Source organism: Pristiophorus japonicus, chromosome 12 (genome assembly GCF_044704955.1).
Source record: "Pristiophorus japonicus isolate sPriJap1 chromosome 12, sPriJap1.hap1, whole genome shotgun sequence".
NCBI lineage: Eukaryota > Metazoa > Chordata > Chondrichthyes > Pristiophoridae > Pristiophorus > Pristiophorus japonicus.
Window position 1 is genome coordinate 74,487,684 of NC_091988.1, and position 26,726 is coordinate 74,514,409.

General features: G+C 44.6%; 1 protein-coding gene across 11 annotated transcripts in view; it reads right to left on the reverse strand.

Annotated features, from left to right (window-relative positions):
- Positions 1-26,726, reverse strand: part of eefsec (eukaryotic elongation factor, selenocysteine-tRNA-specific) — a 468,842-nt gene that overhangs the window by 405,014 nt on the left and 37,102 nt on the right. Inside the window, exon 1 of one of the 11 annotated variants that reach the window (XM_070895677.1) lies at positions 19,390-19,424. The exons of the other annotated variants lie outside the window; for them this stretch is intronic. The gene's annotated coding sequence lies outside the window, so the exon portion shown is untranslated. Of the gene's footprint in view, positions 1-19,389; positions 19,425-26,726 lie in introns of those variants that run through there. 11 annotated transcript variants of the gene reach the window in all.

The window sequence follows — 26,726 nt, forward strand, 5'->3', positions numbered from 1 at the left end:
TAATATATATATATATATATATATATCTTTGTCTTACGGACATTTAGCATAAGGCCCATACTTTCGTGTGCCTTAGTAAATACAACGACTGTCCTGGAGTTCACTGAGCCATGGCTGACACAACAGTGTGTAAAAATAAATGTAAATAATATAGATATAAAGATATATATCTATATATATATAAAGATAAATATATAGAGTTTTGAATTAGGTAGTATTAGTTCCACATGTAAGAGGGGAATGAGTGAAAATACAAAGAAAAAAATGTCAACATTAAACTATACACAGCAGTGCTGCAACAAGCTTAAATACAAGATGGTAACAGACACACACCTGAGGCAAGATGAAACCGATTAACAGCAACATCAAACATCATCTAAACTAAGACAAGAGGGATTTGTCGTGAGAGCCTTGACAAGGACTGGGCTTAAATACAAGTTCATCACAGTCAGACACCTGAGGCAAGATTAAGCCGCTCAGAAGTAACGTCGAAAGATCATGTGGACCAAGACAAGGGGTATTGTGGGGAGAGTCTGGGTAAGAACGGAGCCAAGGAGAACTATAAGAAGCCTATTCAGGACTGCTATTGGCAGGGGTGGTTGGGGGACCACGACAGCAAGCCATGGAATTTACACTCGGAATAAATTAGGAAGGCTTTAAATAGAAATACTTCAACAACAAAAAAATGCTTTACTATTATACATTTTGTACGTTGAGCACGGGATGGGGCGATGCAATCCAGAAGGCTTAAAGTCAATTGAAACTTACTCCAAGGTTTTAAAGCTTCATTTGACAAGTACTGTAGTGTGGTATTAAAGGATTTTTTGCAGTCGTTTAATGGCCGATACTCCACATACATCAAGTATTTGGGCACACAAATCAAACTGCCGGCAGTAAACAAACGCTAAAGTTCAGGGAACCTGAGCACCTATTATTTCAGGATATCACGAGTGCTTGCAAGAGATGACGTTTGGTGCCTCGAAACTTCCCCTGAACAACAAGAATGAAAGAGGCTTTTAATCAATGTCTGCAGAATCCCAAAGACAGTTAAGATTTACTACTTTGAACTCAAGTTTTTAATTTTTTTTAAAAAATGATTCCCCATTTTAAAAAAAAAAGGAAAAGTACATTAGGGTAAAAAAAAATGATTGCGTCGGAAACATTTGGAAGTATTTTACTCTGCAACTTCCCTTTCACTAATGTTTTGGAATAACATCACACGTTTAACATATGCAATCCGCTAGCAGTACACCTCCCCTCCCCTCCCCCAGCCCCCAGATCCTGGTTACTTTGCAGTCCACTAACAGAGCTGACAAAGAGAAAAGTCTCAAAGATTAAAGAGAGGGCATTGACTGCTGACTCCCACAAAAAAAAGTCAGCTTTTTAATAACATTAAACATGACTGCACAATGAATATGATCATTGTTCTGGAGGCCGGTTTACATACAGACAGGACAAATCAGCGACATGGTCGACATGCAACAAGAATGAATCTAAAAGAAAATGTGCAGACTGTTGCTTCCTATAGAGTGAGGGAGAAGTAACGCCGTCAGGTAGTAATCAACAAACAGCTTTTATTCCCATTTCAAATATACAAAACCCAAAAGGAGGAGGTGAACACGGCGTCCCTCCTCGGTCTCTCAGATCTCGTGCAAAGATGGAGCAGACATCTTTTAAAGTTCAAACCTACCCCGGTTATTTAAAAAAATATATATAAATATAAATCAAGACACCGACAGTGGGACAGCTACAAAAACCTTTTTATGAACCGTGTCACTTCTCGACAGAGATCAACTAAACTCCACAAGGCGAGAGCACGAGTCATCTGTCGCCCCGATTTGTACACTCGGTATTTATGACACTCTTGTTAAATACAGTACGATTGAGCAGACACTGGATTGACAGACTGATCAATTCAGAGGACTAATTGTATGGGATCACACTGGCGCATTTTTACCCTGCAATCATTAACTTATACCTCACCGGAATATGTATTCTTGCGGCCTTGTTCGATGAAGAATAAAGTTTGTTTCAGACACTTCATTGCCATCTTAATATAAATAGGAGCAGGCCATTCATTACGATCAGGATGAACTACCCCAACTCCACCTTCCTGCACTATCACCATATCGCTTGATTCCCTTAACGGCCAAAAATTAAATGTCTTGGGACACTTTATTTTGCAAAATAAATAGGCAGCGATATATATACTATAATACACAGCCTCTCCACCTCACATGGCTGCGAATTGAAGGAAAGGTGCGGTACCCGTGTGTAATACCAATATGGCCATGTGATCTCACAAGAGCTGGAGTGCAGGAGAGAAGCTCAAGGGCATCGAGGTTCCAGATGAGTGAACTCAACTCGCCACGTTGGCAAGGGTCAAAACGTTCGAGCTCGAGGTGGACAACTTTACCCGGAGTTGGGGGGGAATAGTCTGTAGCTCTCGAATTAACGAGAGGCGGCAAGAAGAAGCTGGGGGGTCAGCGTGACCGAAGTTGGAGTTGAAGCAGAAAAGCAGAAGGCGGGCCAGAACCTGTCTTGTTGGGTGTCAGGCGACATCCTGCTGCCTCTGAACAATGTGGTCCAGTCGTTTCATAAAGTCGCTTTCACAAAATCTCTCGCAAATGGCTTTCGTTTTCGCTTTGCGAATACTCAGTTCCAACTTTTGGGTGGTAGATTTGCAGATCATCAAGGATCTGTTCCCCAAAGTCGTGATACCACACATCAATTGGGGGGGGGGGTTGAAATCACCAGAGTGGAGCAAATTCAAGACCCCCACAATGTCCTGCAGTGAAAGACAGACCTGGCAAGACTCTCACCAACAGTCGGTTACTGTAGTCAGCAAACTTCACACCTGTCAGTTTTCCCTACAATTTCACCCTTTTATTGTCCCGAGTCTGGCCCCGTTTTGCTCCCCATATTTACGCCTCACCTGGGCAAATGCAACAAATGGTAGATGGACGGCAAGGAGAGGAGGTGCAATTTCACTCTGCTGGGAGTGGGCTGGAAGATTAATTTCAATGGAACAGGACTGAATGATTGGGTCAAATTTCACATGAATCAGGAAAAATGTAACTGACTGGAGAAAAGTTAGGAGGGAACTCACTTAACAGGAGATAGAAGCCCTTCACACAATAACATTAACAAGCAATTTTTACGTTTTCAACCGCATTTCCAGCACCGCGAATGATGCACCAACTGTTGTACATAACATTATTTTATGGCCATCAACCTTCAGCAAACTAACACTGTTTGCAATTAATTAATTGTTGCCTTTCAGCCCACCATCAACTATACCCAATATTCCAAGCATCAACATTTACCCTGACAGTATATAAAACTAACACAACCCTGCTCCGCCGACCCAGCAAACTTTTGAGAACGATTTGTAGGTAGAATCTCATCTCAAATTGTTTCTTTTAAAAAGTGCTCTCAAGTCTGGCTCTTGGGAGAGATTTATAATCATCTGAGCCCCCTTGACCAGAGTACTGACCCCAATCGCTCCTGGGTATCGATAGCAGTGTGTGTTAATTCAAAGCCGTTTTTATACTTGATTACAATTCCAATCATCCAGCCATTTCAATAAAACAGTGCACGAGCTGTTTTTTTCCCCCTGTTGTTGCACGAGTTAATTCCAAACTTTTGAACAGTCAATTCAAACAGAGCAGCTTATGAATTAAGAGAAGATATTCATTCTCTGCTTCATCGCCAGAATGTTCAATACAATGGTTTGTGTATTTTGATGATGTGGGCACAATGTAACAATTTTATACCCACTTTATATGTATGTTTTAGTTCCCACTCGATATAGTCGGACGGCATTTTTTTTTTGCGGAATGAAAACATTTACAACAACTAGTTTATCAGTAATCAGAAATACATACTGGAAGCGCAGCTCTGAACTAGATGGGGCTCATTTTGCTAGTACGCGTTCAGCACTTTGCACAGGGTAATAAGCGGGAGCTTAAACTGAACGAGCCCCAGCTCCGAACATTTCAATTAATCATTCCAACAATCAATAGACTATCAGATTACAAAACAAACAGTAGGGCAAAGAGCTGTAATTCACATTTATCAGCCAAGCGGTATCTCTGCGAGGGAGCACCACAGCGGCGCGTCGCTTATTTTAATCACTTGATTAACATGAAGGGAGGGAAGAGAGCAAATGTCGACTACAGTTGCTGCACTGCTCGCCGCTAAATTAAAATTAAAACATTAAAAAAATTGCTCAGGAAGATCAGAAGTAAAATGCGAGATGGAGAGACGAGGCTAAAAATTGTCATCATTTCTAAAGCAACATTGGTCAGAAGTCTAAAATGTTTGGGGCGGAGGATGGAACTTGAAACAGACGAATGTTTTCCAGTTGGCATTCAAGCCCCTGTTTATTGGGTCTCAGCACCAGTGGTGCAACGAGTACAACACTCAGGACATTAAAAAAAAAATCCTCCATAAACAATCTGAAAGGACCAAGTCAAAAAGTACTGACAGCAAAACTCTTTTAAAAAAATTAAGAGATTAAAATAAAATATGGAAACAAAACATTAAAAAGAAAATTCTAATTTTAGCCCAAAGAATACAATTCATGGTCCAGAGATAAAAGTAAAATTAAAATGACAAAAACACTGGTTTTAAGGATTTTTTTGAGCCATTGGGACACAATGTGGAAGTACAAATTTCACTCCAGGTTTGATCTGACTTTGCAGGGGGAAAAGTTACAGACTCCCTTTTCCTGCCACTTGCATTTGGCAACACATGGCACATGGTGTCAAGGCTTATAGAGATGTTCAGGGGGACACTGGGACCTGCTGGAGACATTACGAACTTGCACGGGGTTGATTTAAAATGCTTGGAGAGTGGGAAACGCTCGGACCACACTCAAAGCATTTAACATTTCCTAGCAGGAAGCAGAGCCCTGTCTAGGGTCACAGGTAAATGTATGCAGAACTCTCCCCCTGGTCCTCCGATTGATTCGGAGCCAGTCAGTGCAAACAAGGCACTGGCAGACTGGAACTGATTCTGAAGCCATTCAGCTCAGGCCAGTAGCTGAAGTATGAGTGCAGCCTAGGAGCATGTTTCTATTGCAGAGGCATTTTCAGTGGGTTCGGTAACACGGGTTGTGCTGGAGCTCTGAATCCGACCCCTTTACATTGCGAGGAGTACGCAGGGCACCCTTGGAAACACCATGAGCCAACGCTCAGCATTTACCTTCACGGGCTGATGTATCTGGCTACCAATAGCCCAACGTCAACGGGAGACTGGCAATGTAAAAACCGCATAGCTGGCATTCGTCCTGATATGGATGGCATCTACAACAACTTGCATTTATATAGCACCTTCAACATAGTAACCAAGGCCGCTTCACAGGGAGCGTGATCAGAAAAAAATTGATACGGAGCCATATAAAGACATATTAGGACAGGTGACCAAGAGGTAGGTTTTAAGGAGCGTCTTAAAAGGAGGAAAGGGAGAGGGAGAGATTTAGGGAGGGAATTCCAGAATTTAGGGTGTAGGTCGCTGATGGCACCGCTGCCAATCTTCTCTTAAGGTAGTCCCTCGGTGTCGAGGATGACTTGCTTCCACACTAAAAATGAGTTCTTAGGTGACTGATGAGTCCAATGCGGGACCTACAGTCTCTGTCACAGGTGGGACAGATGGTGGTTGGAGGGACGGGTGGGTGGGGTGCTTGGGTTGTTGTGCGCTCGACTTCCGCTTGCTCCCGGTGAAGAGACTTCCCGGATGCTCCTCCTCCACTTTGAGGGGTCTTGGGCAAGTGGGGATGTTGCACTTTTTCCAAGGAGGCTTTGAGGGTGTCCTTGAAGCGTTTCCTCTGCCCATCTGGGGCTCACTTGCCGTGTCAGAGCTCCGAGTAGAACGCTTATTTCAGGAGTCTCGTGTCAGGCATGTGGATGATGTGGGCCGTCCAACTGAGCTGATTAAGCGTGGTCAACGGTGGAGCGATGAAAATCGGGAAGCGCAAAAGGCCTGAATTGGAGGAGTGCAGAGATCTGAAGGTTGTACAGCTGGAGGCCCTATTTGGGTTCACTTGCCACTTTGACTACAAAGGCCCCAACACTGCCACTTTTATACTGTACCACCATCTCCGAAACCCTCCAACAGCAGGTTTGGAAGCCACGCAAAAGTTAGGAGAGTTGGTGACTTCCTTTTTAAATAGATTCTGCATCTTTCAGATAGCTACAACCGATGCACATGGCACAATGGGGCATGGATAATCAACAAAGCAAAGAGAGCTTGTGCTTCCATTTTAAAGTGCACTATATGTGTTTCATTAAATGTACACTCTCCTTGTGAACGTCGTGCTCAGCAAGGCGAGAGATGTTGGTGTGGAGGAATGGAACACTTTTTATTTTGGGCTCCTACTGTCAACATTTGAGTACAGCCAGGTCAAGTATAGCACAAGTCGGATGCAGAGAAAAGCTCCCTCTACTCTGCGCTAAAAACGTCTCACAGATACACTAGTGCAGTGGTTATGAAATGGGACTAGCAGTCCTAAGTTCAAATTCCACCATGGCAAGTTGTGAAACTGAATCAATAAATCTGTTAATTTTGGGATAGTTCCAGGGAAAAAAAAATTGACCAAACCCAAATGATTCACAAATGTCATTCAGGGAAAGGAGCCCGCCACCCCTACCTGGTCTGGCACACAAAGTGACTCCATCCCACACCCTGAGTCCCATCTGGAGTGGGCAAACAAGTTGCTCAGTGGTACCAATAATTGCTCCAAAGCAGGAGGCCACCTTTTTCCAGCTAAACATTGGGAACAAGACGACATTGTCTTTGGGCCCCACCATAAAACATGTCCCTTAGTCAATGACTCCATCCCTCCCGCTTGTCACGGTCTCAAGCTGATCTAGGCTGTTCGCAACCTCGGCATCCTCCTCCTTCTCCTTTGGCTCATTGACCATTTATTGTTTACGCTCCTTTGAGAAGTTTTCTACATTAAAGGTGCGATATAAATGCAAGTTCTTGTTGTTGTTCTTCTCGAGGTGACTAGGGGTGAACAATAAATGCAGCCTTACCAATCCAGAGAACTAATTTAAAAAAAAAGTTATGCTTTAACCTCCTAATCTCAGAAGAGCACTGACGAGAGAGTCATAGAACGTTGAAGCACAGATTTGTGTTTCTATTTCCCACACTGGAATATCTGAAACGGTCAATTCATACCAAATTACAGGCAATTTTGTGGTATGGCCCATGCCTACCAGAAATTGGATTGAGACGGTTCCTACTCATTTCATCTGCGACACTAGCAGACAGAGGAAACTTTCATCCCACCAAATGGGAGAGGTGAAAGGTCAAGTGCCCAATCAACTCCATGACCCAGACACCAAAATGAATTATTGCAACAACAGTTAATAGCTTTGAAACAACGGTAGAAATTATACACATCGACAGAGATCAATAGGGTTCTTACGTTATCTAAAATCTCGAAAATCTTCAAGGTGCAAACAGGAGGAGAGTCACAAACAGAACAGAATGAAACACTAGACAAAAGTTTTATAAATGGCTCTTCAAAACTGTAATCTGAAAGCTCATTCACCACTGAGTAATAGCAATTTTCACAAGTCTAGCTGAAGAATTCCTCCTACAACCCTCCGAGAACTCTGTGTTCCTCCAATTCTGGCCCCTTACACAGCCACAACTTCCTTTGCCCCACCACTGGCGGCCGTGCCTCGAGCTGCCTAGGCCCCAAGCTCTGAAATTCCCTCCCGAAAGCTCTCCGCCTCTCTATCTCTTCCTTTAAGAAGCTCCTTAAAGCCTACCTCTGATCTCAGCCGCCAATGGTGGAGCGATGAAAATCGAGGATGCACAAGAGGCCAGAATTGGGGGAGTGCAGGGATCCCCGGTGGGTGGGTTGTGGGGTTGGAGGAGATAGGGAGGGGCAAGGCCATGGAGGGATTTGAAAACAAGGTGTTGGTGGACCGTGATCCAATGTAGGTCAGCGAGCAAGAGGCGATGGGTGAACGGGACTTGGTGCAAGTTAGGACACGGGCAGCGGCGTTTGGATGAGACTACACATCCACAGACTACAATATGGGGTCACTGTTCTGATAATCCCACAGCCATTCACAGTTAAAGCAGAATAAGTGATGAACAGAACAATTACAGGAGAAAAAAAAAAAATCAGTGAAACCGCAACTGCTGGAAAAACAAATCGCATTTTTTCCAAGTTGTTTTGAAAGGCATAAAATTAAGCTCAATAGTTAAAATCAGGTGTTCATACACTACACCGCCAAAAACCATGCAGATGGTTATGGGGAAAAATATGAACATTTCTGAACAACAAAATTAGCCACAGATTTTCAAAAATGCTTTAAAGAAAATTAGAAACACAAGCATTTCTTCTGACACAAAAAGATAGATTGAATGAGCTCATGTTTTCACATCAAAAGGTCCCCAAGCTGTACTCTCATACTGTATAAATTAGCTTTTGACGACACAGAGCACATTATCAGAATATACCTGCTGTAACTGCCATTTACCATCACGACACCAAGGCCGTTGAAAGCTGTAATCAGGGTTTATGATGGCCCCAATAGAATGTACAAGATTAAATAACTTGTACTAAACAGCGTGTACCAATGAAACGTTCATAGAATCACAGAAATTTACAGCACAGAAGGAAGCTATTCAGCCCATCGTGTCCGTGCCAGCCGACCAAGAGCTATCCAGCCTAATCCCACTTTCCTGCTCTTGGTCCGTAGCCTTGTAGGTTACGGCATTTCAAGTGCACATCCAAGTACTTTTAAAATGCTATGAGGGTTTCTGCCTCTACCACCCTTTCAGGCAGTGCCCTGTTTTGGCATTGCTTTGATGTAAACGGTGTAGTGCATTGCAATTGTGAAATCGCTCGCAACACATTTATACAAGAGGTGGAAGCTCCAACAGCTCAACTCCGAAGCTCATCTCAGACCACTTTGGCTTGACATCTGTTGCAGCATGACTGCAGGCTCGGAGGAGAACCAGGTTTAAAATAAGTCCCGGTAGCCTGCCAGGCATCCGTTTAAACGTAATGTTAGCAGATAACAGAATACACCTGTGAGTTCTCACCCAATATTAAATGCAACAGGTACTTGAGTGCCGCCATGCAATATTTGCATACGCAGAGCTCTGCTGTCACAGGCAGAAACCAATGCGTGGCCGGCAGTATAACGCAAGCCTGTTGACCATGAATTACACTCTAAAGTACCAGATACCATTGCCCATACTCTCTCCTGGATTGAGAAGAAAAATAAAGAACTTGCATTTATACAATGCTCATCATGGCCTCAGGACATTCAAAAGCACTTCATAGCCAATGAAGCATTGATCTAAGAGCAGTCACTGTACTATAGGGAAACATGGCAGACAATTAGCGCACAGCAAGCTCCCACAAACAGCAATGAGATTATGACCACATTTTTTTTTTTGATTTAGTGATGTTGCTTGAGGGATAAATATTGGCCAGGATGCCAGGGAAAACTCCCCTGCTTTTTGCAAGGTGCCATGGGAACTTTCATGTCCATCCGTGAGGGCAGTCGCAGCCTCGGTTTAATGGCTTATCCAAAAGAAGGCACCTCAGACACTGCAGCTCTCCCTCAGCACTGCACTGGAATATCAGCCTAGCTTATGTGGTCAAGTCCCCAAAGTGCAGCTGGAAGCCACAAGATTCTGACTCAGAGGAGAGAGTGGTACTGCTGAGCGAAGATTGTTACGCACATCCAGCCAAGTGTACCCAACACATTTTATTTATTTATAGAATTGGAAAAAGTAAAATCAAGCTCGTCCAAATCCACATCAGATTTTCATCAACAATAAAACCCTCCTTTTCAGCTGAATACACAAAATAGCACTTAAAATGGCCCAACACATACAGGGACACCAAAAACATTAGTCTCTTAAAAAGAATTTGTCAGCTTTGAGGACATTTTCTCCCAATGATATTGCATGAAAGAGCTGGCATGATGTGTTACATATGTAAACTTGTATTTATTCTGTGCAGCCACCAGAGGGCTCATCCCCTGGAGTCCCAAGGGATCCCATAATCCCTTGGGAGCACAGGTATTTAAGGAGGCTTCACAGGTTGGAGAAGCACTTTGGAGACCTGCAATAAAAGACAAAGGTCACACTTTACTTTGAGCTCACAGTATTCAGTCTGACTCTTTCTCCATACACTACAACTGGCGACGAGATACAGATAGCGAACCCAAAGATGCAGAGAACAGTGGGCATCCTCGATAAATTCTGGAGGGAGATAATTGGGAAATTTCTGTGGAGCGACTTGACCAATACTTCGTGGTCAATGAGTTAGATGGGGAAGAGACCGCTGCCAAATGAAGAGCGATCCTCCTTACCGTCTGTGGGGCACCAACGTATGTCCTCATGAGGAATCTGCTCACTCCAGCGAAACCGATGAACAAATCATACGACGATTTGTGCACACTGGTCAGAGAGCATTTCAACCTGGGAAAGCGTTCTGATGGCAAGGTACCGGTTCTACACCTACAAAAGGTCTGAAGGCCAGGAAGTGGTGAGTTATGTCGCCGAGCTAAGACACCTTGCAGGACATTGCGAATTTGAAGAACATTTGGAGCACATGCTCAGAGACTTTTTCGTACTTGGCACTGGCCACGAAACCATACTTCGCAAACTTTTGACTGTAGAGAGCCCAACCTTGAGTAAGGCCATAAGCGATAGCCCAGGCGTTCATTGCCAACAGTGACAATACTAAGCAAATCTCTCAGCATACAAGTACTGTGAAAAAAGCGATGTTGTTTTCGAATCGTAATGTACAGGGCAGGTCATACATACCTGCAGCTACACGTCCGCAGATGTCGGAGTCCACCATCAAGGGTGATGAATGCAAGGCCATTAGCACCTTGTTGACACTGCGGGGGTGATCATCGTTTCCATTCATGCCAATTCAAAGAGTACGTTTGCAAGGGCTGTGCAACAATGGGACACCTCCAACAAGTGTACAGGTGAGCTGCAAAGCCTATTAAACCTGCAAACCACCATGTTGCAGATTAGGACAGATCCACGGAGGATCACAACGAATCAGAGCCTCAGATCGAGGAGGCAGATGTACATGGGGTGCACACATTCACCACGAATTGTCCCCCGATAATGCTGAATGTTGAAATAAATGGACTCCCGGTGTCAATGGAGCTGGACATGGGCGCAAGCCACTCCATCATGGGCAAAAAGACTTTCGAAAGATTGTGGTGCCACAAGGCCTCAAGGCCAGTCTTAATTCCAGTTTGCACGAAACTAAGAACTTACATGAAAGAACTAATACCTGTAATCGGCAGCGCTACCGTAAAAGTCTCCTATGATAGAGCGGTGCGAAAGCTACCACTCTGGGTGGTACCGGGTGATGGTCCCATGCTGCTCGGCGGGAGCTGGCTGGGAAAGATACGATGGAACTGGGACGACGTCCAAGCGCTATCGCCCGCTGTCGACACTTTGTGTGCCCAGGTCTTAAACAAATTTCCTTCGCTGTTTGAACTAGGCATCGGGAAATTCCACGGTGCAAAAGTGCAGATCCACATAATTCCGGGGGCACGACCCATCCATCACAAGGCAAGAGTAGTACCGTACATGATGAGAGAAAGGATAGAGATTGAGCCAGACTGGCTACAAAGAGAGGGCATCATTTCCCCGATCGAGTTAAACAAGTGGGCCAGTCCTATCGTCCCAGTCCTCAAGGGAGATGGCACTGTCAGAATCTGTGGTGATTACAAAGTAACTATCAATCTTTTCACCCTGCAGGACCAATACCCACGACCAAAGGCCAACGACCTCTTTGCAACCCTGGCGGGAGGAAAGACGTTCACGAAGCTGGATCTGACTTTAGCCTACATGACGCAGGAACTGGTGGAATCATCGAAGGGCCTCACCTGCATCAACATGCACAAAGGCCTCTTCATTTACAACAGATGCCCGTTTGGAATCCGATTGGCGGCGGCAATATTCCAGAGAAACATGGAAAGCTTACTGAAGTCGGTCCTGCACACCGTGGTCTTCCAGGACGACATCTTGGTCACAGGTCAGAACACATTCGAGCATCTGCAGAACCTGGAGGAGGTTCTTAGTCGACTCAACCGCGTGGGGCTCAGGTTAAAATGCTCGAAGTACGTTTTCCTGGCGCCTGAAATGGAGTTCCTGGGAAGGATTGTGGCGGATGGCATCAGGCCAACCAACGCGAAGACGGAGGCAATCGAGAACGCACCAAGGCCACAAAGCGTGATGGAGCTGCGGTCGTTTCTGGGACTCCTGAACTACTTTGGTAACTTCTTACCGGGTCTCAGCACACTGTTGGAACCACTGAATGTCTGACTATGAAAAGGGGACGAATGAGTTTGGGGCAAAAGCCAAGAAAATGCCTTTGTAAAAGCGAGAAAATTGTTATGCTCAAACAAATTGCTTGTGTTGTATGATCCATGTAAGCGTTTGGTACTAGCATGTGATGCATCGTTATATGGCGTCGGGTGTGATTTGCAACAAGCTAATGATTTTGGGAAACTGCAACCAATTGCCTATGCATCCAGGAATCTGTCTAAGGTTGAGAGAGCCTACAGCATGATTGAGAAAGAAGCATTACCGTGTGTTTATGGGGTAAAGAAAATGCATCAATACCTGTTTGGGCTAAAATTCGAATTGGAAACTGACCATAAGCCACTTATATCCCTGTTCTCCGAGAGTAAAGGGATAAATACCAACACATCAGCCCGCATCCAGAGATGGGCGCTCACGTTGTCCGCATACAACTAACGCCATCCGTCACAGGCCAGGCACAGAAAACTGCGCCGATGCTCTCAGTAGGCTGCCATTGCCCACCACGGGGGTGGAAATGGCACAGCCCGCAGATCTAGCTATGGTTGTGGAAGCATTTGAGTGTGAGTAATCACCCGTCACTGCTCAGCAGATCAAAACCTGGACAAGCCAGGACCCCTTATTATCTTTAGTCAAAAGCTGTATGCTTCATGGGAGCTAGTCCAGTGTCCCAGTGGAAATGCAGGAAAAGATAAAGCCGTTCCAGCGGCGCAAAGATGAAATGTCAATACAGGCAGACTGCCTTCTGTGGGGCAATTGAGTAGTGGTCCCCAAGAAGGGCAGAGACACCTTCATCAATGACCTCCACAGTACCCACCCAGGCATCATAATGATGAAAGCGACAGCCAGATCCCACATGGGGTGGCCCGGTATCGATGTGGACTTAGAGTCCTGCGTTCACAGATGTAATACATGCTCGCAGTTAAGCAATGTACCCAGGGAGGCGCCTCCAAACCGTGGTCTAGGGTACACGTCGACTATGCAGGCCCATTCTTGGGTAAAATGTTCCTCGTGATTGTAGACGCGTACTCCAAGTGGATTGAATGTGAGATAATGTCGGCGAGCATGTCCGCTGCCACTACTGAAAGCCTGCGGGCCATGTTTGCCACACACGACCTACCCGATGTCCTGATGAGCGACAACGGGCCATGTTTTACCAGTGCTGAATTCAAAGAATTCATGACCCGTAACAGGATTAAACATGTCACATCTGCCCCGTTTAAATCAACGTCCAATAGTCAGGCAGAGAGAGCAGTGCAAACCATCAAGCAAAGCTTGAAGAGGGTAACTGAAGGCTCACTACAGACTCACCTATCCCGAGTCCTGCTTAGCTACTGCACGAGATCCCACTCACTCACTGGGATCCCACCTGATGAACTGCTCATGAAAAGAGCACTTAAGACAAGGTGTCGTTAGTTCACCCTGATCTACATGAACAGGTAGAGAGCAGGCGGCTTCAACAATGTGCATACCATGATAGCGCAAATGTGTCACGCGAGATTGAAATTAATGATCCTGTATTTGTATTGAATTATGGACAAGGTCTCAAGTGGCTTCCCGGCACTGTCGTGGCCAAAGAGGGGAGCAGGGTGTTTCGAATCAAACTTTCAAATTCACCAGAAACACTTGGACCAAATCAAACTCAGATTCACGGACTATCCTGAGCAACCCACGTTGGACTCTACCTTTTTTGATTCCCCAACATACACACCAGTGACAACCGAAACCACGGTTGACCACGAAGCAGAACCTAATATATATAGCAGCCCAGCAGGGCCCAATACACCAGGCAGCCCAGAAAGGTCAGCTGCACAGCAGCCCAGCGAGGGCCCAACAAATGATTCAGCAACACCAGCTTTCACACCGAGACGATCAACCAGGGCAAGAAGGGCCCCACATCGACTCACATTGTAAATAGTTACACTATTGACTATGGGCAGGGTGGGGTGGCGGGGGTAGTGTTGTTATATATGTAAACTTGTATTTACTCTGTACAGCCATCAGAGGGGCTAATCCCCTGGAGTCTCAAGGGATCCCATAATCCCTTGGGAGCACAGGTATTTAAGGAGGCTTCACAGGTTGGAGAGGCACTCTGGAGACCTGCAATAAAATACCAACGTCACATTTACTTTGAGCTCAGTGTTCAGTCTGACTCCTTCTCCATACACTACAATATGTTTAAGTCAGATGTTGATAGCAGTAGGTTAAAGAGTTTCCAACACATTTTACATGGTTTTCACACTAGTTGCATGACTAGCAGGTATAGACAATGGCAGCTTGGCTCAGTCACTAGCTCTGTAATTGAAGATTGTGCATGCAAGCCCAATCCAGGACTCGAGCACGTAATCTAGGCAGACACACCAATGCAGTACTGAGGGGGTGCTGCATTGTCAAAGGTGCCGTCCTTTGGGTGAGATGTAAAACCAAGGCCCCATCTGCATGTTCCAGTGCTTCAAGTGAGCGTCAAGGATTCCATGGCGTGTGAAGGACAAAGTGTTTTCCTCGTGTCCTGGTCAACATTCATAGAATCATAGACATTTATAGCACAGAAGGAGGCCATTACGGCCCATCGTGTCCGCGCCGGCCAACCAAGAGCTATCCAGCCTAATTCCACTTTCCAGCTCTTGGTCTGTAGCCCTACAGGTTACAGCACTTCAAGTGCACATCCAAGTATCTTTTAAATGTGGTGAGGGTTTCTGCCTCTACTGCCCTTTCAGGCAGCGAGTTCCAGACCATCAACACCCTCTGAAGAAATTTCCCCTCATCTCCTCTAAAACTCCTCCTAATTACTTTAAATCTATGTCCCTGTTTGTTGACACCTCTGCCAAGGGAAACAGGTCCTTCCTATCCACTCTATCCAGGCCCCTCATAATTTTATACGCCTCAATTAGGTCTCCCCTTAACCTCCTCTGTTCCAAAGAAAACAGATCAGCATCTCCAATCTTTCCTCATAGCCAAAATTCACTGCTCTGACACTGATTTACCATCCTGTAACCAACACCACCACCAACAGATTAACTAGTCATTCACAGATGTTTTTGTGCACAAAATCGTTGTTGCATTTGCCTCTGTAACAACTCTAAGACTGAGAGGCAATCTTATTGAAACGTATAAGATTCTGAGGGGGCTTGACAGGGTAGAGGCAGAGAGGATGTTTCCTTTCGTGGGGTAATCTAGAACTAGGGGCATAGTTTCAGAATAAGGGGTCGCCCATTTAAAATGGAAATGAGGAGGAATTTCTTCTCTCAAAGGGTCGTGAATCTTTGGAATTCTCTGCCCCCAGAGAACTGTGGAAGCTGGGTCATTGAATATATTTAAGGTGGAGATGGACAGATTAGACAGATTTTTGAATGATAGGGGAGTCAAGGGTTATGGGGAGCAGGCAGGGAAGTGAAATTGAGGCCAAGATCAGATCAGCCATAATCTTATTGAATAGCGGAGCAGGCCCGAGTTGCCAAATGGCCGACTCCTGCTCCTATTTATGTTTTTAAGAGCTTTGAGATGTTTGAGAGATGTAATAAAGCGTCGAAAAGATGCAAGTGTTTCTTTCAAGCAGTTATTTTTATTGAAGATTTTTTCTCTTCCCCCTCACTCCTTTCCTTTCCCTCTGCCAGTATGTTACACATTAGCTCACTGCTGCTGGACGACGTTCAGTACAATGCAAGCCTTCCACCACAAAATTAGCCCGGGGAAAATTGCACTAGATCTATCCTCCAACGCCAGGGGCTTGTCTTGTACCACGAACCGACATCCAATTGATAGCATGTGGACACAGTTGATCCAAAAAATGTACATTTACTCTGAGGCAACAGTGCATGTTGCTGTAGCTACTTAAAAAAAACATTAGTTTATCTGTTCATCACGTGACTTTGGTACAGGAGGGTGGGGGAAGGGGGAGTCTATGATTGTTGCCCGTTTCCCAGCGGCCCGTTGCTCATTTGACCAGATTCATTATGGCACGGCCAATACTGGATGTTCTGTAATGGCAGCTGCCGTCACTATTTGACAATTGTTATTGACGTATCACATTCTTGCATTGTTCTGGTTTGGATGCTCTAAAGGTTATTTTGACTGTTACAAAAAATCTTAAAATAAAAAAAATGTTAAAATAGTTTCCTAGTCTATAATGAGTTAACAAATCTCAGCTGGGATAGCAGTAAGGGCGATACCATTGGTCCAAGCATCCCTGGAATAGGGAGGAGAAATTAGTCAGCTCCCGAATCCTATCCAGTAACCCTTGAATGATATTGAAAGTGCACATAAAAGACTTGCATTTATATCGTGCCTTTCACGACCACGAGTCCTCCCAAAGTGCCTTACAGCAAATGAAGTACTTTCTTTGAAGTGTAGTCACTGTTGTAATGTAGGAAACACAGCAGCCAATTTGTGCACAGCATGCTCCCGCAAACAGCAATGTGATAATGACCAGATAATGTTTTAGTGATGTTGATTGAGGGATAAATATTAGCAAGGATACCAGAAAGAACTTCCCTGCTCTTCTTCAAAATAGTGCCATAGGATGTTTTACATCTACCCGAGAGGGCAGACAAGGCCTTGGTTTAACGTCTCATCCTAAAGATGACACCTCTGACAGTGCAGCACTCCCTCAGCACTGCACTGGAGCGTCAGCCTAGATTTTTGTGTTCAAGACTCTGGAGTGGAACTTGAACCCACAACCTCCTGTCTAGAGGCGAGAGTGCTACCCACTGAGCCACAACATATGGCAAGGACAAGATCAGATGGAGATTGGACCAAGTTTCTTCCTCCCTCTCCCCGCCCCGGTCATCAAACATCCCATTAACACTCACAGTCTCGGATCTTAAGTGAAGAAAGGCCACTTGGCATTGGAAGGTAGCCAGTCCCAGAGAACCTGTACCCCATCAAGGAGTCAACATCTTCAGGAAAGGAGGGGACTGGGGGGCTGGAGGCGAAATTGGCACAAACAAGCGAACAAAAAAAAATTCTTCTGGAAAAATGGAAGCACTGGGCTCAAAATCTAATGAGTTCAAGTCGAGTTGAAGATTTCAGAGACCAGAATCAGCTGGGATTTTGGGTAGGAAAGGTTGAAGTGTGCATTGATAGGCTTGGGCACAGTCAGTGAAACCCTATAATCTCCGGATACGAAACAGATACAGTTTTCCGAGTCAGAATTCTAATAGTTAGAACCTCAGCCAACCCGTGTAATAGCCATAGACGGATGTGAAGCCATGCCAGTTTCCCCCCCATTTTCTACAGTGATTAATGCAACACGCATTGGAATCCAAAAAATATACAGACAGGAGGTTCCAGGTACCCAGCTGCCTTACACAGTGTCGCAGTCCATTAAGGAAAGGATGACTTGTTGGTTCAAGTTTCATATTTAGCCTTTTCAACCCTTGCCTGATGAATGGCAGAAGAATATAAATCTGGTTCTGGTAACAAACCACTGCAAGTAGGCGGGTGAAAAACAAGTCATTTCTTCGTACTAAGCTTTTACAGTGGATCTGTGTGACTGAATTAGTCACAAATAAGATACAGATGGTTAAAGTGCGATAGCTTTTCAGAGCTCTCAGGGATGTGGGTACTTCGTATTTGAAACAGAAATTAAATAAGGACTTGCATTTAAAGGACTCAAGGAACTCTTGAACTTTTATTCTCTTTTTGTTGCCAACAATTTGCTACAAAGAGAAACGGAACTCATTGTAGAGACGCTGCAATTATCCCCACTGCTTTTGTACTCTTTTAAAGAAATTAAAACCAGTATTTTTTTTCCCCCCATTGGCGCGCATTTTTATTTTCAGAAGCATGGTGAAGCTCCCACAAAGGGTTGATTGGGCAAATTCACAGCATGGTGTGCTGTTAAGCCATCCAGACCAGAAGGTCCCCAAGTCTAACTCCCGGCCATTTCTGAGTTAGCTGATTTCAGCAATTGGTCGAGTGATAAATATTGGCCAGGGCACTGGGGCAGAACTCCCCTGGCTCTTCTTCCAAATAATGACAGTGGGATCTTTTACATCCATCAAAAAGGGCAGACAGGGGACGTCAGTTCAACGTCTCATCTGAAAGACAGCATCACCGACAGTGCAGCACTCCCTCAGCACTACACTGGATTATGTGCTCAAGTCTCTGAAGTGTAATGTGAACTGCCTGGCCTCTCGGATTAGGCTGCTGCATGGAGATCACAGGAGAGGAGAGGGAAGGGGAGGTGAAAATCAGATCCTCAACAAAAATAAATTTTTAAAAAATGAACTGCACATGCTGTAAATTTTCACGGAACAATGGAATGCTTTAATGGTCTGCATTTGGCAGCATTTCTGTAGACCCTCCACCCTACCATCCCAAAAAACAAGTTTTCAATATTTCATTCAGATACTAAGATCCTATAATTCATCTACTTGATTTTCAAGGCTGGACGCAAGAAATAGAAAATGATAGAATATATATGCACAGTGGCCCCACAATGTAACCCTCTCTAATATACCACATTCTGACACAACAGTCGTTGTTTGTGGCTCCCTCACACATAAAGAAACCACTTAAAACATCCTCCATGTAACACATTTTTTGTATTGCTCCCAAAGATAGCATTTTGTGGCAGGACAGAGGCCCCACTGTATTTTGCAAGCAGTCAAGGAAATTCAGGACTCCAAAGGTTTGCATAAGCTATTTGCAAATTCATACGAGGGAGGCAACAGGAAACAGGATTTCACATTAATCTATCTTAGCTGCACACAACTAATGAAATTGTTATTGGAAAGAGAGGGAGTTCCCTTAATGGCTCAGTGGGGAAATGCACTGCCTGCCATGACAACGAGTCAGAGTAGAAGTTCTCCAGTGACTTAGTTAGCCAATCGCAGCTGGAGAGGAAGCAGATATTCAGTAACTAGCCTCAACACTCCTGGGTTAGGGATTGGGGAGTGGAGCCGGCAGGGGGCGAGGGGGGGGGGGGGGGGGGCAGCCTGGGTCCCTAGGTCAAACCATTACCCAGTGAGTCCTGCCTCTTCCTGCACTACATTTTATTTTGAGCGGGGAGGGAAGCTACACCTAGTATAAATAGCATTTAACACAACTCACCATTTCAGTGTCCCTCGGAACTGGGGCTCAACAAATGAAAGCAGCCACTGCAGGATGAAATAGGTTACCTTAATTATCAGTTAATCAATTATGGAATAGTAACATTTTACTGCAAACAAGATATAGAAGCATTGGAGAAAGTGCAAAAAGATTAACATAGAAAATAGGTGCAGGAGTAGGCCATTCAACCCTTCGAGTCTGCACCGCCATTCAATAAGATCATGGTTGATCATTCCCTCAGTACCCCTTTCATGCTTTCTCTCCATACCCCTTGATCTCTTTAGCCATAAGGGCCATATCCAACTCCCTCTTGAATATATCTAATGAACTGCCATCGACAACTCTCTGTAGCAGGGAACTCCACAGATTAACAACTCTGAGTGAAGAAGTTTCTCCTCATCTCAGTCCTAAATGGCTACCACTTATCCTAAGACTATGTCCCCTGGTTCTGGACTTCCCCAACATCGGGAACATTCTTCCCGCATCTAACCTGTCCAGTCCCATCAGAATCTTATACATTTCTATGAGATCCCCTCTCATCCTTCTAAACTCCAGTGAATAAAGGCCCAGTTGATCCAGTCTCTCCTCATGTCAGTCCAGCCATCCCGGGAATCAGTCTGGTGAACCTTCGCTGCACTCCCTCAATAGCAAGAATGTCCATCCTCAGATTGGGAGATCAAAACTGAACACAATATTCCAGGTGAGGCCTCACCAAGGTCCTGTACAACTGCAGTAAGACCTCCCTGCTCCTATACTCAAATCCCCTAGCTATGAAGGCCAACATACCATTTGCCTTCTTCACCGCCTGCTGTACCTGCATGCCAACTTTCAATGACTGATAAACCATGACACCCAGGTCTTGTTGCACCTCCCCTTTTCCTAATCTGCCGCCATTCAGATAATATTCTGCCTTCATATTTTTGCCCCCAAAATGGATAACCTCACATTTATCCACATTGCACTGCATCTGTCATGCATTTGCCCACTCACCTAACCTGTCTAAGTCACCCTGCAACTCTTAGAGTCCTCCTCACAGCTCACACTGCCACCCAGTTTAATGTCATCTGCAAACTTGAAGATATTACACTCAATTCCTTCATCTAAATCGTTAATGTATATTGTAAAGAGTTGGGGTCCCAGCACTGAGCCCTGCGGCACTCCACTAGTCACAACCTGCCATTCTGAAAAGGACCCGTTTATCCAGACTCTCTGCTTCCTGTCTGCCAACCAGTTCTCTATCCACATTAGTACATTACCCCCAATACCATGTGCTTTGATTTTGCACATCAATCTCTTGTGTGGGACCTTGTCAAAAGCCTTTTGAAAGTCCAAATACAACACATCCACTGGTTCTCCCTTGTCCACTCCGCTAGTTACATCCTCAAAAAATTTCTGAAGATTGGTCAAGCATGATTTCCCTTTCATAAATCCATGCTGACTTGGACCTATCCTGTCACTGCCTTCCAAATGCACTGCTATTTCATCCTTAATGATTGATTCCAACATTTTCCCCACTACTGATTTCAGGCTAACCGGTCGAAAATTACCTATTTTCTCTCTCCCTCCTTTTTTAAAAAGTGTTGTTATATTAGCTACCCTCCAGTCCATAGGAACTGATCCAGAGTCGATAGACTGTTGGAAAATGATCACCAATGCATCGACTATTTCTAGGGCTACTTCCTTAAGTACTCTGGGATGCAGACTATCAGGCCCCGGGGATTTATTGGCCTTCAATCCCATCAATTTCCCCAACACAATTTCCCACCTAATAAGGATATCCGTCAGTTCCTCCTTCTCACTCGACCCACTGTCCCCTAGTACATCCGGAAGGTTATTTGTGTCTTCCTTCATGAAGACAGAACCTAAGTATTTGTTCAATTGGTCTGCCATTTCTTTGTTCCCCATTATAAATCCAACTGCAAGGGACCTACATTTGTCTTCACTAATCTTTTTCTCTTCACATATTTAGGGAAGCTTTTGCGGTTAGTTTTTATGTTCACTGCAAGCTTCCTCTCTTATTCTATTTTCCCCCTCTAAATTAAACCCTTAGTCCTCCTTTGTTGAATTCTAAATTTCTCCCAGTCCTCTGGTTTGTTGCTTTTTCCAGCCAATTTATATGCCTCTTCCTTGGTTTTAACACTATCCTTAATTTCCCTTGTTAGCCACAGTTGAGCCACCTTCCCAGTTTTATTTTTACTCCAGACAGGGATGTACAATTGCTGAAGTTCGTCCATGTGACCTTTAAATGTTTGCCATTGCTTATTCACCGTCAACCATTTAAGTATCATTTGCCAGTCTAGTCTAGCCAATTCACGCCTCATACCGTCGAAGTTACCTTTCCTTAAGTTCAGGACCCTAGTTTCCGAATTAACTGTGTCACTCTCCACCTTAATAAAGAATTCTACCATATTATGGTCACTCTTCTCCAAGGGGCCTCGCACAACAAGGTTGCTAATTAGTCCCTTCTCATTACACATCACCCTGTTGAGGATGGCCAGCTCTCTAGTTGGTTCCTCGACATAATGGTCTAGAAAACCATCCCTAATACACCCCAGGAAATCCTCCTCCACCGCAATGCTACCAGTTTGGTTCGCTCAATCAATATGTAGATTAAAGTCGCCCATGATAACTGCTGTACCTTTATTGCAGACATCCCTTATTTCTTGCTTGATGCTGTCCCCAACCTCACTACTACTGTTTGGTAGTTTGTACACAACTCCCACTAGCGTTTTCTGCCCTTTGGTATTCCGCAGCTCCACCCATTCACAAGGATGATACCAGAACTGAGAGGGTATAACTACCAGGAAAGATTGAACAGGCTGGGACTCTTTTCTCTAGAAGGAAGTGAACTGATAGATGTCTTTAAAGTGAAGGGGCTCAATAGGGTAGACTTGGAGAAAATTCTTCCACATGTGGAGGAGTCCAAAGCTAGTGGCCATGAATAGAAGATAGTCACTAATAAATCCAATAAGGAATTCAGGAGAAACTCCTTTGCTCAGAAAGTGGAACTTGCTACCACAGGGAGTGGTTGAGGTGAATAGCATAGATGCATTTAAGGGGAATCTAGGTAAGTACGTGAGGGAGACAGGAATAGAAGGATACGTTAATAGGGTGAGATGAAGTGAGGTGGAAGGAGGCTCGTGTGGAGCATAAACACTGGTATGGACCAGTTGGGCTGAATGGCCTGTTTACCCGCTGTAAATTCAGTGTAATATTGAAAAAAAAAGAGTGCAGCAGGACTGCTATAGCTGTTTGCAAAACTTTGTGTGAAGGATAGTTTAGGAATTTCTTATGCCACTCCTGCAGGAGAGAAATTGCGAGTGCAAGTTTACTCTCCCAGATTAATGTATCGTAACAAATGACAAGTTAACTCCCATTAGTGGATAGTGGAATCTTTAGGGTGTTATTGTACTTGGGAGGTACGGTAGCATCGTGGTTGTTACTGGACTAGTAATCCAGAGGCTTGGACTAATAATCCGGTGACGGGAGTTCAAATCCCTATTTAAATTCAATGAATTAAATAAATCTGGAATAAAAAGCTAGTGTCAGTCATGATGACCAGAAAACTACCGGATTATCAGAAAAACCCATCTGGTTCACTAATGTCCTTTCGGGAAGGAAATCTGCCGTCCTTACCCGGTCTGGCCTATATGTGATGCCAGACCCCACGCCAATGTGGTTGACTCTTAACTGCCCTCTGAAATGGCTCAGCGAGCCACTCAGTTGTACCAATCCGCTACAACACTGCGGGAGTACTTTCACTGCACGGACTGCAGCGGTTCAACAAGGTGGCTCACCACCACCTTCTCAAGGACAATTAGACAATAAATGCCAGCAACGCCGACATCCTGTGAACGAATAAAAAAAAAAAAAAGGTACCAGTCTCACACCAGTACCTGCTCTGTCTTTCGTGGTGCTGGTTGAGGGAGAAACAAAATCTAGGCTGACAATCCCAGTGCCAGTACTGAGGGAGCGCTGCACTGTTGGGGAGTTCCTATCTTCCCTCTCAGATGGATGCAAGAGACCCTCTGGCACTATTTGAAGAGCAGGGGCGTTCTCACCAATGTCCCAGCCAATATTTATCACTCAACCAACATCACTAAAATATCAGGTCATCATCACATTGCTGTTTGTGGGAGCTTGCTGTGTGCAAATTGGCTGCCGGGATTCCTATATTACAACAGTGACTACATTTCAAAAGTACTTCATTGACTGTAAAGTGTTTTTGGGACATCCAGAGGTTGTGAAATGCACGTTTCTTTCTTTTTTGTTGAAGCGATAGAGTCAGCAGACCGGTATTATTATTGCATTGCCCTTGGCGCGAGGGTGGACTTCTGCACACTTGTGCAGTACTCCACTCACCCACCTGCACTTTGATGCTGAGGGACAGCCGGTGAGACAGACATCAAAAACAATGCAAACTTTTAAACCTTCTCTTTGCTCCAGACCGCAGTTATACTGCAGCAAATACCAGGCCAGAGCAGTATGCGCCACAGTGTCTCGTGAGCCCCAGTTTTTGTCCAAAGGCAAACCCTCTTTACATCAATATAAACTGCAGCAGAACTGGACAACTAGTTCGGGTATATCTCCGAACCCAAAGCTCAGTCAAATGGGATTGCTGCCAGCTCTGGATCTCAGACACAAGGTCACCCCCACGGGTCAATTCATTACCCTTTCATCCATTAATCAGTTTTCAAACATAAAAAACATTTAGCAAAGAAAAATGCCTCTCATGAAAAACAAGAGCTTATTCATTCATAAAACATACAGTGTTTCTATAACTAGCTTCCTTCCTTCATTGTTGAATATTCGACTGAATATAATTCTTTGATCGTCCCTACGCTCATACAGAATGTCCCTTGGTTAACTTAAAGTGGGAAGGAGTGGGTGGAAGAGTTAAAACGTTTAACAATTAATATATACATCAATTTGGAGTTATTACTATTTCTGGTCTTTTGGTGGTAGCAATGTCTGCCTAGCAGTCGAGAGACAAAAGGCAATTTTAAGCAACGGCCAGGTCTGGATAGCGCAGAGATCAGAGGCCCTTGCCAGTACAGCACACAAAAGCCCCAATGTCAAGGGCTAATTCAGGTGATCAAACTCCCTTCTTTTAGCGTCAACGTAAGACTTCCGCAGAGGTCTCTGATGTTGTGACTGAAAGACCTGGAGAGAGGAAACAATTACTGTCATTAGAATCATCACTGCAGTCTCTCCCCCACCCCCCAGCCACCACCCCCCTGCCCCCAAAGTACGAGATTTAATCTCAGACGGCAGACCCCGAATGGTCTGCAGGGGTCTGGTTTCAGACAAATTACACTGTGGGAAAACCGATGATAATATTAGTCAGCAAGTGCAACTCTGAGAGCATTGTCTTCTGTCCGACAGGCAATGCTTATACGACAATGAATCTTTCTCTTGCCGTGTATGTCACAGTGTTTTGGGTATTTCCACCCGCCCCGCCCCCCCACTCCTTCTTCTTAGGTATGCCGACTGACATCATCATTTGGCATGGCTGTTTTGTGAGCACTGGCTAAAGTAAAATTGTTCCTTTCCACGCACTGGCTTTTCTACATCAAGGAAAGAAACATTAGCTCATATGTTCAGGAAGTTTGAAGGAGGAATTTAATAGACTAAAAACACATTTGTACATTCTCCCGTTTCAACTTTGGAATAATGCTAGTCGTCAGAACTAGTTTACTGATGTAACAAAAGGAATTCTTACTGGTGTTTTGGGAATGACATTCCATGGTTCTGCCTGTTTTACCATGAAAAAGAAGTGAGTGGCCTTGCTATGATGCATGTTATTTGTTTAAGCGGGGATACTATTCCCTATTTATATAACGTCTTTCACGACCACCGGACGTCTCAAAGCGCTTTACAGCCAATGAAGCACTTTTGGAGTGTAGTCACTGTTGTAATGTAGGAAATGCGGCAGCCAATTTGCGCACAGCAAGTTCCCACAAACCGCAATGTGATAATGACCAGATAATCTATTTATGATGTTATGTTGATGAGGGGATAAATATTAGCCAAGGTCCCAGGGAGAACTCCCCTGCCCTTCTTCGAAAATAGTGCCGTGGGATCTTTTACGTCCACGAGAGGGAAGTTGGGGCCTCGGTTTAAACAGCTCATCTGAAAGAACATAAGAACATAAACATAAGAAATAGGAGCAGGAGTCGGCCATAAGGCCCCTTGAGCCTATCCGCCATTCAATAAGATCATGGCTGATCTGATCATGGACTCAGCTCCACTTCCCTGCCCGATCCCCATAACCCCTTATTTAAGAAGCTGTCTATTTCTGTCTTAAATTTATTTAATGTCCCAGCTTCCACAGCTCTCGGAGGCAGCAAATTCCATAGATTTATAACCCTCAGAGAAGAAATTCCTCCTCATCTCAGTTTTAAATGGGCGGCCCCTTATTCTAAGATCATGCCCTTTAGTTCTAGTCTCCCCCACCAGTGGAAACATCCTCTCTGCATCCACTCTGTCAAGCCCCCTCATAATCTTATACATTTCGATAAGATCACCTCTCATTCTTCTGAATTCCAATGAGTAGAGGCCCAACCTACTAGTCAACCCCCTCAGTCCCGGAATCAACCTAGTGAACCTTCTCTGAACTGCCTCCACAGCAAGTATATCCTTTCGAAAATATGGAAACCAAAACTGCATGCAGTATTCCAGGTGTGGCCTCACCAATACCCTGTACAGCTTTAACAGGACTTCCCTGCTTTTATACTCCATCCCCTTTGCAATAAAGGCCAAGATTCCATTGGCCTTCCTGATCACTTGCTGTACCTGAACACTATCCTTTTGTGATTCATGCACAAAGACGGCACCTCGGACAGTGCAGTTCTCCCTCAGCACTGCACTAGAATGTCAGCCTAGATTTTTGTGCTCAAGTCCCTGGAGTGAGACTTGAACCCTCAACCTTCTGACGCAGAGGTGAGGGTGCCTCCCACTAAACAACAGCTGACACTATAATCAGGCTTTTGGTAAGCTGCATTCCATTTTTTGTTTGTGGATGTGTTTTGGGAATCGCATTCCGTCCGGTTTTCCGTGAAAGACACAAATCAAATGTCGTGGTTCAACAGAATTTCCCCCACCCCACCACCCACAAAAACTTTTGAAAAAAACTATACTGAACTATTTCATAGTTTCATTGGTGTACACTAGCCAGTTTCTTAGTAAATTAAATATTTTCTGATATGAAAAAGCGTAAAAACGTGACTACTCGCGCCCACGCGCCTCCGAGAATTAGCTCAATTTGAAGAGCCTTCCCCAACCAGCGCAATCTCTCAATTTCCACCTGGGGATGTGGCCAGTTGTGTGTCCAGGGC